Here is a 12,734-nt window from a genome sequence, read left to right as displayed (position 1 = left end):
CCTTGTATCCATAATCCAGTCCACACCATCAGAAGATTGTATAGATGCCACAGACTATCTGGAAAGACATATTTTGTGGCCATCAGGAGGCCCTCTCTGGCTCCAAAGGGCACTGCATCTTTCTCTGGGGACATGAGTTCATGGGTTGCAAGTTGCCAGCCTGGATGGAACCTGCAAGTATTTTAATTTAACCCAAACAGATGCCTGGAAACTAGGACAGACCATTAGCGGGAGTAGAGCAGGAGGGCCAGAGTTTACAGCTTAGTGTACTCTAGCTGTGCTCTGGTACTGGAGCTGTCTTGGAAGTCATAAGGGAAGGGCTGTAATCTGATTGGACTGTGTCCTTGTAAGAAGAGGAAGAGAAAGATCTCACTCTCTCCCCACCATATGAGGACACAGAGACAAGGTGGTCATTTGCAAATCTCCTTATGATCTCATTTAACCTAATTAGCTCTTAAAGATTCTTCCTCCAGATATAGTCACATTCACGATTACATCTTCAACATACAAATTTGGGGGAGTAGGCTGCATAGCAGGAGGCTCCAAGTCAGATGCTGATTTTGTAAACACATTACGTCTTCACCTTTGGAGAGTTTGAATTCAAGGCACAGAAAGTCAGCTGGATAGTTGATGCCAGGTCACTGTTGCCCTGAGAGTTACTGCATTAAACTCAAGGACAATGTAAGGCAAGTCAGTGCAGTAATTAAGATCATGAGTCTGGAATTAGAATGACTTGTTTTGAAAACTGGCTTTGCCAATCATCAACTAGGCAATTTTGAGCAAGTTCTTTTAACTTGTCTTTACCTCTGTCTCCTACTTCTGTACAATGGAGATAATAATACTCTTTGCCTTGTAAAGTTATTGTATGCTTAATAGATGGCTAAGGCTTTTGTTATTATTAGTATTATTATTCCTCATGTGACCTATAATGTAATCTTATTAATTCAGCAAATTTATTCAGTGCAGCCAGAAAAAGCTTAAATTGCATATTACTCTGTGAAATTGTCAGGGAGTTTAGAGATTGCTTATGGACTTCATACTCTCAGTCTCTTTTTCTTGTTTTTGTAGCTGACTCTTCCTCTTGCCTTATGAGTTTGCTAATACATCACCTCTAGCAAACTTACCTGCACTGAAAACTTACCTGCTGGATACGAGCAACCCCCAATATTTGCTCCCATGGCCCCCTAAGATGAACTTAACCAGCGTCACAATTTGCTCATGAAAAATTCAAAGATGTAGATTCCAGCTTCAGAGTCCGTACTTAGAACTTTTTGTACAGAAAAATTCTTTGCCAGTGACACACTAATTTCTAGGACTGACTTGTTAGCAGGGTGTTAAATTTATTTGGTAAATAATAATTCCAAGAACTGCAGAAAATTACTTTTAACCATCTAGGAAGATTTTTATAAAAACGAGTATTTTCTGGGCAGCCCCGGTGGGGGGTGGGGTGGGGCGCGGCTCAGCGGTTTAGCGCTGCCTTCAGCCTGGGGTGTGATCCTGGACACCTGGGATCGAGTCCCACGTCAGGCTCCCTGCCTGCTTCTCCCTCTGCCTGTGTCTCTGCCATTCCCCGCCCCCCGTCTCTTTCTCTTCTCTCTCTCTCTCTCTCTCTCTCTCTCTCTCTCTGTGTCTCTCATGAATAAATAAAAATAAATAAATAAATAAATAAATAATAAAAAAATAAATAAAATAAATAAAAATAAATAAATAAAAATAAATAAAATATCATAAATAAATAAAATCTTTAAAAAAAACAAGTATTTTCAGAAAGCCTTGATAAACTGGGGAACCAAGATAAATGTAAATGCTATATTGTTATTTGGTAAGTGATAAAAACTTTGGCCTTTAATGTCTTACTATATAGTATTTCATTTACTAAACCACTTGCTACTTTAAGGTGATCTAAAATAGACAAAGGTAATTACCATGAATTAGATTCTAGGGAGAAATTGTGTTTACATTAAAATAATTAGACGAGCATGAAAAAAAAGGTCAACTTTTCACATCTAATGCTGTGTATCCTTGTTATATATAACCCAGAAATGTGATTTTAAAAAAAGAAGAAGAAAGATCTGAACTAAATATGTTTAACTTTTATTTTTCCTTAATAGTTGTGGGGAAAACTGTTTCCATCGCTTGGTCTGGGTAAAACTAGCCCAAAGTTTATATTAAAATGAAAAGACAAGGAACACCTGGGTAGCTCAGTTGATTAAGCATCTGCCTTAGGCTCAGGTCATGGCCTCGGGGTCCTGGGATGGTGTCCAAAGTTGGGTCTCCCCACTCAGCAGGGAATCTGCTTGTCCCTCTCTCTCTGCCCCCCTCACTCACGCTCTCTCTTTTTCAAGTAAATAAAGAAAAAAAAATAAAAAATATATATAGAAGTTAAAAAGGCTGGAAAATGTGGGACAATGAAATGCAGGTGACTCAAGATCTTGACTAAGAAAATCTTCACAGAGGTTTCAGTTTAATAGACTGTCTTCTCCTTAAAATTTGCAGCAAATTAAATTTTACGCATTGCAATCTTATACAGACTAAATTTAAACTTCAAAAAAATGCAAATTTAATCTAATAGTACCTAAAACACATTTAGAACTTTTGTTTCCTTAGTTTTGTAAGTAGATTTTACCACCTATGGGTAGAGTGGAGTATTACATTTTTCCTTTAGGATACCCCAGTAAACTTCCAGTAGGCAATGGAGCTGTGAATGTCAGATGTAGATTTCAAGTAGATGAATTTTAGTTTGGTCCAATTCAACAGTGTTTTTGTTATCAGTATTAAATACTAAGTTAAGCATTGGGTTCTCAAAGTTGAGTAGTAAGCAAGGTTCTGCTTCTAATGGAGCTTAGAGCCTAGTGGGTGAGATAAAACTTGAAACAGATAACCTTTCAATACCAGTAGATAAAAGCAAATGTACTATGGTCGAAAACAGAGATCGTTTCCATGGTGTCTAAGTGTGAAGCAAGAGATATGAGGTGCTGAGGTTGATGAATTACACACAGCACAGATCGTGGACAAATGTACACATTATAAATGAGCTAAGTCTTGGTCATCATGTTGGGGACAGATTCTGATTATATGAAACTGAAGCTCAGGCAGAAGGTCAGGACTAGAGAATCACATTTGTAATTTAGTGGGCAAGAAAAGTAGATAAAGCATCAGAGTTGATGGATAATGCAAAAATATTACAAACGTGAACAAAATAAGAATTATGGGCCAAGGGAAGAAGTTAACATCATTGAATAAGAATTAACATATCAAGAATGGGGAAATAGTTAAAGAAAGAAAAGAACAGGAGATGCCAAGGGCAGTTTCAGACTTTCTTGCTCTATTCTGTCTCATAGAATCTGGTAAAAAAAAGTTTAGTAAAAAAAAAAAAAAAAGGTTCCTGGGGCACCTGGCTGGCTCAGTCACTAGGGCACGCAACTCTTGATCTCATGGTCATGAGTTCAAGCCCCACATTGTGTGTAGAGATTACTTAAAAATAAAGTCTTAGAAAAGCACAAAACATTAGGTTCCTTTCCAGAAAGTCTTTATGTAAAATCTAGCATACAGAATAAAACATACCTTGTATTTTTTATTTATTTGATGATAATTCCCAAAGATTAATATTAAATGATGTACTATAATGGAGCATTCAGTTAATATTAACTAAAAGTATTTAATATAACAATATAATAAATACAAACTAATAGTCATTAATATAAGACATATAAACAACATATGTATTAGTGGCTTTAAGCAAGGCTGGGAATTTTCTTTGGTAGTTAAAAGGAAAGAAAAAGATCTATTCAAAGGCTTCATGTTATTGAAAGTCTATCATTAAAGCCCTATTCAACATGGCATTATTTGTAATAAGTACTGTATTTCCCCAACATTTTTTATACTCTTGTAAAATATTACATTCATTTGCTTGTACATTTTGAACTGTAGTTTCTTCTTGTTCTACATTAAGCAACTCAAATAATAAGGGTGAAACTGAGATATTCAGTGTGTCACTTGTTACCTGCTAGACAAATTTTCTTGTATGACTTTGGTGAGCTTGCACGTTCAGTGTTATCTATGTCATGAACTATAGTCTCATCCCCTCTGTTTTTAGAAACACCCACATAAACCTGTGATGGGTATTATTTGTTTTATTGCAGAAGAATACATGAGCATATATTTTGGACTTATGTGATAAATTTGGGAGAAATTTATTCTGTAGACCCAAGGGAAAAGCATATATATTTATACTCATGCTTACCCAGTGAAGCCAATTAGGCCTATACTTTATCTTTTCTCACTAACTCACACTCAATTTTTTACTTCTATCTAAGATTTAGTAATATCGCAGTTTATCAAGTAGTTACTATATACAGGGGTGAGGATAACACTTTCCATTTACTATCCCATTTCATCCTCACTACAGCCCTGTGTGATATGCATTTATTACTATTATCTTAGAAACAGGCAAACTGAGACACAATGGAACCCAGAGGTAGAATTGTGGAAAGTTCTGTCCAGCTACAAAGTCCAGGCTCTTAACTGCTGTAAGATTAGCTCAAACCTCTTCTCAAATCAAAGATAATGTGTTATTGATCTAGCATTTGGTTACCGAGGTCATAGAGCCATATGCCAGACTTACTCAAGTTATGAAGATTTCTGATTCTCCATTCCCTCATCTCTACCCTATTGAGTACAGATTGCTAATTGGCAGTTGCCTCAAACAATTGTTTCTTTGGCCAGAACAAGGTTGTTGTTTAATTTTTAAGATTAATTGCAACTTAAAAATATTATACTAAAAAAACACACAAAGCAAGAGTAAAAAGAAAATATTTTTAGTTTTTTCTTGAAAAAACAAACCATCTGACAAAATAGGACCACATTCCTTCAGTGCAACAGTCAGCTGGGATAGACAGTTCCCTTTAAGTTGTTAATGCACTTTTGATTTTCTAATTCCTACTACTTTCAGTTGCCTTGCATTGAACAGAAGTCACCCGTTTTCATCTCAGGCACTGCCTGTGTGGACATCTGACTATTAGTCCTGGTCTCATGCCATGTTTCCAAACTGCTCCCTGCATAGATGGTGAGTAGGATACTAGAATTCCCACACCATCTTCAACCAAAGCCATTGTCACCTGCAATTAATTTTGAATAAATCGCTCTTCACCTTAAATAAGCTTAAAAACAATTTCCCCAAATATTTGAAAATGTCTTATTTCTTACTTTTCAAATTTTCCTATATATTTAAGGTTATTACTATTTTGTTTTTAAAATAATTACTTGATAATACATTTACAAGTAACTACATATAATTATATAACACAGGTTCATGAGTACAGTTACTCGCCATTCTTTTGAGAATTTCCCTTATAATTTTGGTATATTAAACCATCCAACATGCATTTTTAGGTTGTTTTAGAAGACTGACTTTTTAAAAAAATATGTTCCGTGCCCAGCATGGAGCCCAACATGGGGCTTGAACTCATGACCCTGAGATCAAGACATGAGCTGAGATCAAAAGTTGGAGGTTTAACCAACTGAGCCACCCACTCACCCCTGAAGGAATGACTTTTTAAAATGTTGTTTTGTATCCATAAAAAAAAAGGATATACTTTTATATTTTCTGAAATCATTCTTTATATATTCATGTGACCTAAAAAAAATAACATATTCTTTTTTTTAGAATTACAAAAAATATTTTAGTAAAACATAAGATTTACAGAAGTTTCCAGACAAGCCATACAAAATGGTCACAAGTTTTTTCTTGTTTTTTTTTTTTTTTTAAGATTTTATTTATTTATGAGAGACACACAGAGAGAGAGAGAGAGAGAGAGAGAGAGGCAGAAACACAGACAGAGGGAGAAGCAAGCTCCATGCAGGGAGCCCGAGGTGGGACTCCATCCCCGGTCTCCAAGATCACGCCCTGGGCCAAAGGCAGATGCCAAACTACTAGCCACCCAGGGATCCCCCCACAAGCTTTTTCTTGAAGGAAGGATTCTACCCTTGGCAGCAAAGTCATATGTTATTAGTGAGGGCTGTGATGTTTGCTTAATGTTCCCATTTTGGTTCAAACAATCAAGCTTGTCCATCTGCAGTGTCTAAATAAAGTTAGACTTACTAGAGAGTATATGCTAAAGAACTAGTTAGGTGCTTTTATTTTTTATTTATTTATTTTTAAAGATTTTATTTATTTATTCACACACACAGAGAGAGGCAAGGGCACAGACAGAGGGAGAAGCAGGCTCCTTGCAGGGAGCCTGATGTGGGACTCGATCCCGGATTCTGGAATCAAGTCCTGAGCCAAAGACAGAAGCTCAACCACTGAGCCACCCAGGGATCCCTAGTTAGGTGCTTTTAACCAATGCAATTAGACCACCATAAAAAGGGGGAAAGGAGCCCATAAAATTAAAATAAAACTACTTCTCCCCCTCAAAAAAAATAATAAAGAAAAACACCCACACCCCTGCAGCGAACCCTGACAACTACCTTCATTCACAGTGCTTTATACTTAAACCATGATGGGAGAAATGAATAAAAGCAGAAAGGGGCCACTGATTTTAAATGTTTCACAACAATTCAGATGGTACTTCTAACCTCTGCTCATGCTTTACAACAGTGAATCAGGACAAAACATAGATTTGCTAATGTACATTTTATCATCAAAGAAATGAAGATGTCTGGGCTTTTATTCTGTAATGTTTCAAAGACTGTGTCCATTAAATGCAAACGAAAAAGGGAGAAGTCTTGGCAGAATAGGAGAAGTGATGCACACTTAATGATCAGTTCGATTTTAAGTATTATTCATGGCATATAGCCTAGTCCATGCTCTAGCCAACTCTATGATTTGGGCTTCATTGCTCTTCCACTGCTCCACTACATCATTTGCTGATGTATTACCTGGATTCTGAGCACTTAACAAAGCCTGGATCCATAACAAAACTGTGCAGATCTGTAGTGCTGGGGACCATTTATCTTTCAAAATATCTAAACATATTCTTCCCAACTTGTCTACATTAGGATGATAAATTTTGGTCATGAAACGTACTCTAGAGGCTGCCATTGGGTATCCTTCTGAAGGGAATAGATGAAGTTTAAAAGTCCCCCCCCCTCAAAGGGGGAATCCTGGGGGCCAGTAATGACCACATGGAAATAACGGGTGTTGCTTTCATCTGGTTCTGCTTTAATGCCAGGAACTGGTTCTGCCAGGATGCTGGGTTTCCTTGATAATCCTGCACGGCAGCTTGGCCATCTTGTCTGGTCTCGACTTAAAATAACATATTCTTTTTTTAAATATAATTTATTTATTCATGAGAGACACAGGCAGAGGGAGAAGAAGGTTCCCTGCAGGGAGCCCGATGTGGGACTCAATCCCAGGACCCTGGGATCATGACCTGAGCCAAAGGCAGACACTCAACCACTGAGCCACCCAGGCATCCCAAAATAACATATTCTTAAAAATATATAAAATTATTAAATATTTTCTAGGCCTAACAAGGCCTAGAGATAATTAATGCCATTTTACAAAGATCACATAGATAAATTTAGATTTTCTCTTTAAGTATTTGAAGGGGACAATCTAACTGAGAAGACAAAGCAGCCTTTGTAGGTAGTTACATACCTGAAGCCAGACCTCTCACCAGGTATCAGACAGGACACTCTGAGCTCTGGACCCCTGATCGAGCTTTGTTCTGAATTTTCCTCATGAACTTGCTGTGTAATTTCGTCCACTGAGGATCTTGACCTTCCATTCTACATCAGTAAAATTCATGGTTTTGCTAGAACCAATTTAATTAGGCATGTGTGGATTGTGTCTATGATGCCTCAAGCACTGAGCCAACCTTGGGGAAAACATCACATCTCAGAAAGATTTACCTTCCAGGACCTCCTCATATGGTGAGTTAGACAATCCAGGAGGAGGAGATTTTTAATGCCATAGGTGAAGATAAGAGCTGCGAGTGAGAATGTGGAAGATGAATGCCATCAGAATGATTGTTAGTGGGACAAGAAAATGCTGGAGAAAAAGATGTCTCTGTGAGACTTAAACTCAGGGAGTAGAAAGCCAGGTAGAAGGTGAGGAACAGAAAGAATGCAGGCCAGGGATCCAGTGCTGCAAGGAAGTACTTGCTCAGTCCAGGTAATTCCAAGCTGTTTATTACGGCTGGAGAACTGTATTGTGGTAGGAGACTCCAGAGATGTAGGATAGAGAGCAGCCCACCCTGAAGAGCCCTGCAGGCTATCTTATGGACAAAGATAAAGGGGAGCCGCTGCAGAGGTGTTAGGAGGCCTGGGGGCATGAATGAAGACCACGGGGTGAGTTCACCTACTTACTAACCCCAGGAGCGGTGGTGGTAAGCCGTGCTAATGTATTATCAGTAGGAAGGTGAGAGATGAATGGAATTGAGTGATATTAAAGAAACAAAAATTAAATGGAATGGCTGCAAAGGTGAAATAGAGGCAAACATGTCTTGTTCTTCAGGCAGAAAAGAATGTGAAGATACAGGTTTTCTGTAGCAGTGCTGACTTCCTGTGCGCCCTGGCTTCAGTTTATTGAGTATCTAGAGCCATTAGAGTGAGCCTGGTGGCCAGACTCTCTTCCATTTTCCTTGTAGCAACATTTTGGCTTTTTGGTGCAGTGCTGGTGGCTGCAGAGGCAGAAGAAGCATTGCTGGCTTCATCTCCACCTACTGAATGCTGCTTTGTAGAGAAGGTAATGGGTCTTTTGAGTCGATATTTCTGAGGCAGCCTCTTGATTATTCACATTTCTGACAATGGTAGAGATAGAAGCCCACTTGTCAGGGCAGATCTTCATGCCATGAGATTCCTGGGACCTAGACTGAAGTCTTTTCCTCAGCCCTTGCAATGATTGAGGGAGCATCCAGTTCCTCCATTAAATCCCTTCTTACTTACATCACAGAGTCATTGTTTCCAGCACAGCAACTTGACTTACACAACTTTATCACTAATTTTTTTTTAAAGATTTTATTTATTTATTCATGAAAGACAGAGAGAGAGAGAGAGGCAGAGACGCAGGCAGAGGGAGAAGCAGGCTCCATGCAGGGAGCCCGAGGTGGGACTCGATCCCCGGTCTCCAGGATCAGGCCCTGGGCTGAAGGCAGTGCCAAACCGCTGAGTCACCGGGGCTGCCCTCACTATTTTTTTTTTTTTTTTTTTTTTACGATTTTATTTATTTATTTGAGAGAGAGAAACCAGCAAAAAAGGACCGGCAGGGGGAGCGGCAGAGGGAGAGGGAGAAGCTGACTTCTGGATGACCAGAGAGCCTGATTTGGGGCTCCATCCCAGGACCCAGGGATCATGACCTGAGCTGAAGGCAGATGCTTAACCCACTGAGCCACCCAGGCACCCCACTTTATCACTATTTTTAAGTGGCCCATGTATTATTTATATTTGTTTCCTCTGCAGTACCCAACAAATCACGGCCTACCTAAGAATTTATTTAAGTGAAAAGTAATAAATATTACTATTTTCATTTCTTAGGAATCTTTCACACAACTAGATTACAAAACCCAACAGTCCTGCCAATTTGGTACTTACTTTAGTCTACTATTTTCAACAATTTTCATTATGAATAGGTCATGATGATTTATCAAAGCAAGCTGTTCACTGTTTAAATAATCAGGTTTAAAGAGGACTATAAAAAGAGAACTTTTCTGCTAAAGACTCCGGGGAGTCTTCTTGTTTTATATCCTGCTTCTAATGATGAGCTATACATTTGATTTTAAGAAATGAAACATGAACATAGTGATTTGTTTTTGAAACCTTTCTTCATTTAATTCAGATAATATCCTCTATCATCTACAAAATCCTTTTATTACAGTGCTTTGGTGGTGTATGCCTTTTTGATTACTGCCTGAAGTTGAAATTGCCATTCAATAAAAACAACTTGTAGCTCTAAGAAATAAACAGGAAATTCAGTTCCCTGAAGCAAGACTTGCTTGGATTTGCTTTGATAGTTAAAGGGAAGAAAGAGATCTTTTCAAAGGCATTATTTTATTGGAAGTCTCTCATTAAAACCATTGTTCAACATGATATGAATTTCAAGAAGCCGTATGTTTCCTCAATGTGACAATTTCTTCAGTCTCCTTTTGTAGTGAATTATATTCCTGTGTTTGCTTATTTTTAGGTGTAGTTCCTTTCTCATCTAGCTTGAGTGTTACAACGTTTAACATGAAACTGAGATATGTAATGTTTCACTGATACTTGCAAGATAGGCTCCGCTATATGAATTGGGTTTCCATGAATTGTCACTGTTACATACATAGAGGGCTACAGTCTCATTCCATCTGCCTCTGGAAACTTCCAAAAGCATTCATATTGTCCTTGTTTTCTTGATTGAAAACTAATATAATAAAACAACTTTTATTCATGTAATAATTTTTGGAGACTTTAATTCATTCTGTAGACCCAGAAAGACAGAAATGTGTATATGGACATAGCCACAATTAACCAATGAATTAGATCTATATTTTCACACTTATTTCTTATCAAAATTTTCATTACTTTGTAAAATTTAGTAATAGGCCCATTAATCAAGTGATTACTATATGTCAGGAATGGGACTAAGTGATTTCCATTCACTATCCCATTTAACCCTCTTCACAACCTTGGGAAATATGTGCTTATCCTTTAATGTTACAAATGAAAAAGCTAAAATATAATAGGATTCAGAGCTGAGATTTCTAAAACAGGTCTGTCCAACCACAAAGTCTGCTCTCTTAACTACTACATGATCAGCCCAGTTCTCTCCCCTAGTCAAAGATAATGTGTTAGTGAAAAGTGTATTTGGACACCAAAGTCAAAGAATATATACCAGCCTTACTGAAGTCATGATTTCTGATCTTCCATTCCCTTACCCATAAAATGAGAACCTTTTTTTTTTTTTAAGATTTTATTTATTTATTCATGAGAGACACACAGAGAGGGAGGCAGAGACACAGGCAGAGGGAGAAGCAGGCTCCATGCAGGGAGCCTGATGTGGGACTCAATCCTGGGTCTCCAGGATCAGGCCCTGGGCTGAAAGTGGCGCTAAACTGCTGAGCCACCGGGGCTGCCTGAGAACCTTGATCCTAAGCAGAAGTTACTGATTGACAGAATTGTTTCTTTGGTCTAACAAAATATTGTTTATTTTCTGTTTGTTTTAAACTAGTTTCTAACTTATTTTTTTCAAGATTTTTATCTATTTATTCATAGGAAACACACAGAGAGAGGTAGAGACATAGGCAGAGGGAGAGGCAGGCTCCCTGAGGGGAACCTGATGTGGGATCCTGTGTGGGACTCCATCCCAGGACCCTGGGATCACACCCTGAGCCAAAGGCAGACACTCAACCATTGAGGGACCCAGGCATCCCAGTGACTTTTAAAATTGTAGTGTTTAATAAGTATTTTAAAAATGAAAGAATGAAAGGAAAAAGTATTTGCTTTTTAGAAAAAAGATATATTTAGCAAAATAGGTCCAAATTCTGTTAGTACAACAATCAGCTGGAGGTAGCAGCTACTTTATGTAATCAATGCATATATCATGCCCTAGTCCCCACCTTTCCTAGTTGCCTTGCACTGAACCATTGTCACATATTTACCTCTCCTGCTCTACATCTGTGGAATCCTGAGTACGTACCCTGAGTTCAAGCCGTGTTTCCTAAACCGTCCTCTGCAAAGCTAGTAGGTAGGGTTTCAGGACTTCCATTCCATCTTCAATCAGAGCCTTTGATACACACTTTTTTTTTTTTGATGAATTGTCTTAAAATAAGCTTAAAAACCATTGATCTTGATGACTTCTCCAGCTCTAAATAGGTAAATTCTATTCAAATATAACTAGAATATATATATATATATATATATATATATAATATATCACGCCCTCTGCTGAAGGTGGCGCTAAACCCCTGAGCCACAGGGGCTGCCTAGGAATGAGTATTTATGATAGCCATAAGCAATCTCTCAGTTTCCTGACAATTTCCTGTAATTTAAAAATTTTTTAGTTAAATACCACTAATTAACATATAGTGTATTATTAGTTTCTGAGGTAGAATTTAGTGATTCATCAGTTTCATATAACACCCAGTGCTAACCACGTCATGTGCTCTCCTTAATGCCCATCACCCAGTTACTTCATCCCCCCTCAACCCCTCTAGCAACTCTTTGTTTCCTGTAGTTAAGAGTCTCTTATGATTTGTCTCTCTCTCTGATTTTGTCTTATTTTCTCTTCCTTCCCCTATGATTATCTGTTTTGTTTCTTAATTTCCACATATGAGTGAAATCATATAATGGTCTTTCTCTGATTGACTTATTTCACTTAGCATAATGTCCTCTAGTTCCATACACGTAGTCTTATCAGTAAAGGGTTAGTACTCAAAATCTAGGAAGAGCTTATCAAATTCGACACCCCAAACCAAATAATCCAGTCAAGAAATGGATGATTTCCTATAATTTTATCTTCGTCAGGCCGCAGTTACTAGATGTGCTAAGGTAAAGGAGTTTGCACTGATTCAGTAAATGAGAAATTGTAATATTAACAGTAACAAAAGCCTCAGCCATTTGTAGAGCATATTCCGCACCTCATATAAATTGTTTAGTTTAATTCACAGGAGAACTTTATCAAGGAAATACTATTACTAACTTCATTTTAGAGATAAATACCAGCAATTCCATTCCTAGATCACTTTGCATCTTATAAAATTCTGGCTTATTTCAAATTGGATTAGGGTGAGTGGGACAGTTGGACAAAAACAAATTTA

The sequence above is a fragment of the Nyctereutes procyonoides genome, unplaced genomic scaffold, assembly GCF_905146905.1.
Source record: "Nyctereutes procyonoides isolate TBG_1078 unplaced genomic scaffold, NYPRO_anot_genome, whole genome shotgun sequence".
In the NCBI taxonomy this organism is placed as follows: Eukaryota; Metazoa; Chordata; class Mammalia; order Carnivora; family Canidae; genus Nyctereutes; species Nyctereutes procyonoides.
This window is presented reverse-complemented; position numbering follows the sequence as displayed.